The sequence below is a fragment of the Grammomys surdaster genome, unplaced genomic scaffold (assembly GCF_004785775.1).
Source record: "Grammomys surdaster isolate TR1022 unplaced genomic scaffold, NIH_TR_1.0 1164, whole genome shotgun sequence".
Lineage (NCBI taxonomy): Eukaryota > Metazoa > Chordata > Mammalia > Rodentia > Muridae > Grammomys > Grammomys surdaster.
In genome coordinates, this window is record NW_021605583.1 from 48,437 (window position 1) to 51,056 (window position 2,620).

A 2,620-nucleotide genomic window follows, 5' to 3' on the forward strand; every position below is an offset into this window, starting at 1 on the left:
AAGAAGAAGAAGAAGAAGAAGAAGAAGAAGAAGAAGAAGAAGAAGAAAGACTTATGTGAACATCCAGTAAAGGCCTCTGTTCTGAACAGGCACAAACCTTCATTCATTTCCTGTGTAGTCGGCTGTGGGAGGCTGGAATATGCTGACAGTTACTCTAGCAGCCACGTGAGATTGTTTCTTGGAATTTAAAGAAACATACTAATGACAAGGCAAATGACAAAGTATCCCAATGTCACTGGCAGTCTTACACAGTAGGACATTTCAATACCCTAGCCAACTGCTATCTTCATATTTGCCTTGCAAATTTCACTTGCATTTGCTCCCAGATTTGCAGAGTTGGAATTGACAACAAGCTTATACATAGTCTTATTCTGCTGAGTTCCCAGACTCCTTTATTAAACTTGACTTAGAATTAAACGTAAACTCATGTTTGAGCTATCCCTGAAATTTCTCACTTCCCTGAAGGTAACTGTTTAGCCCCAATTCCACAGTCTTTCCCTACAGGAGTAGAATGACTTGTTAGTTGTATCCATTATAATTGGTGACCGGATACTATTGCCATTCTTAACTGCTTGAACTGCCTTATACTTTGGTGATAATCTTGTGCTGGCAGACGTTCTTTCTCGCCCATTCTAGCCTCCGATGAACTCCTCTGCATGCCCTGTCTCTCCCCACCACACACATTGCCTAAAGCAGAGGCCGCAGAGCCCAGGACTGGTTTAGAAAGTCACCCCCTCAGAGAGCAGAAGACAGCACTGGTTACCACAAGCCTTCCATTTTCCATCATTTTTGTTTATCAAATTCTATTAACTTCATGGTTTAAATGTTTTAGCTTCTTTAACAGTTTTCCTTAATAAGAGATTTTGAAATTTGCTTTACTATCATTTTATTTTTTAAAACATTGGTTCCTTTCTAAAAAGACGCAAATTACTTCTCGCTTGTTTTATTGCCTGAATTAGTTGACTGAGTTCTTGCATGAAAAAGATAGCACATCCTAAGAGTTTAACGAAGAGGGTATAATAAAAGGCTATTTGCAGAGACCAGGAGTAGGAGATGATAAAGTATCCAGGGATTGTCTGCAATCGGAAGAGCTACCACCCCTAACCTTAAAGGGACAAAGCAAGGGAATCATTTTAGCAGGACTCAGAGAAAGGAACCTCAAAACAGAAGCAGAAGCCCCAGAATGCAGATGCTGACAAACCACCACGACCGGAAGATGAGCATGAGGCATACATGCCGTGACCTCTCCTGCCCTACTTTCGGACCTCAGCCTTCGCTTCCCATTGGTTAAGACCAATAGACACCAAAGCACAGGGATGCCCAGTGAAAGAGTCCATGGAGATCAGCCTCCCAGGACATAGATCTGAGATCTTATACAGGGCAGGGGCACATAGAGAACCACTAACGCTTGCCCTTGCTAAGTCCTATACCCACGAGATAAACTCATTCAGCTTACTTACAGGGAAAAGGTCCTCGTGATAAGACCCTGCCTCGTTTTCTACCCTCACGTCTCGGCACTCCCAGCTCCTCCCTTCAGTGCTTTCCAATACTTTTGAACTCAGTGCAGTTTCTTGAAAGCGCTTATCTGGTATGTCCTGTACCTGAAACATTTCCCCCTCCCCCAGTCACCTCAGTCTCACCTTCAGGTTTCAGGTTAAGCATCACCTCGCCTAACAACTAAATGCAACAAGTCACCCTGGTCCTAGAGGATGTAGCCTAGGCCAAGAGGACGGTGATAGCAGTGATGATAATGATGTTCTGTAAGTGGCGTGACTGGGTCAGTTGACGGGGTATGAATAAGGTCTGTAGATTAAATAACAGCATCTTATCAATGTCCGTTCCCTGGCTGTGACCATTGTACATGTTTATATAAGAGAATGCACTCCATTTTTAAGCTCAAATTCATTAGGAGTAAGGGGGTCCCATGTCATATCAGCAACTTACTCTCTGAAGAAAAGTTATGTGTGTGTATGTATGCATGTAAATATATGTATATTGTTTACAGATACAAATAATAAGTAGGCAAGATGGCAAAATAACTATAAAAAGATGCTCAGATTCTTTGTAGAGTCTTCAAATTTTTTTTTATAAATCTGTAACAATTTCAAGGCAAAAATTTTAAGTCTTGATTGAGGCCCCTGAGGATCAGACTGCCTCACACACAGAATGTTTATATGCTTCCTTACTTTTTGTCCCTTTCCTGAACAATCGTCGAGTCTGGGAGCAGACATTTCTAGCCACCCAACGAATTAAAGAGAAATTATTTCTGTCATTCCCACAGGATAGTACAACACTAATATTGTGAAACACTGGTAAAGGACTGTGAGACTGAGTGGCCGTGTCTAAAAGTAGATTTCAGAGTGTGATCATGTGGAATAGGTGGCCCACTAGCCAGATTGTGTGCTAAAGAGACAGGAACACTCAGTGGGAATGAAGCAGAAATCATCTGAGGTGTGGCAGATACTATGCAGGGAATAATGGTCACTGTGCACCGATGTGCTGTGCTCACAGCTACTATACACTGATGCTATGCTCATGGCCACTGTGCACTGATGCTGTGCTCACAGCTACTATACACTGATGCTGTGCTCATGGCCACTGTGCACTGATGCTGTGCTCA

General features: G+C 42.5%; 1 protein-coding gene across 4 annotated transcripts in view; it reads left to right on the plus strand.

The window, feature by feature from the left end:
- Positions 1–2,620, plus strand: part of Layn (layilin) — a 17,474-nt gene that overhangs the window by 7,059 nt on the left and 7,795 nt on the right. The gene's annotated exons all lie outside the window — the stretch shown is intronic.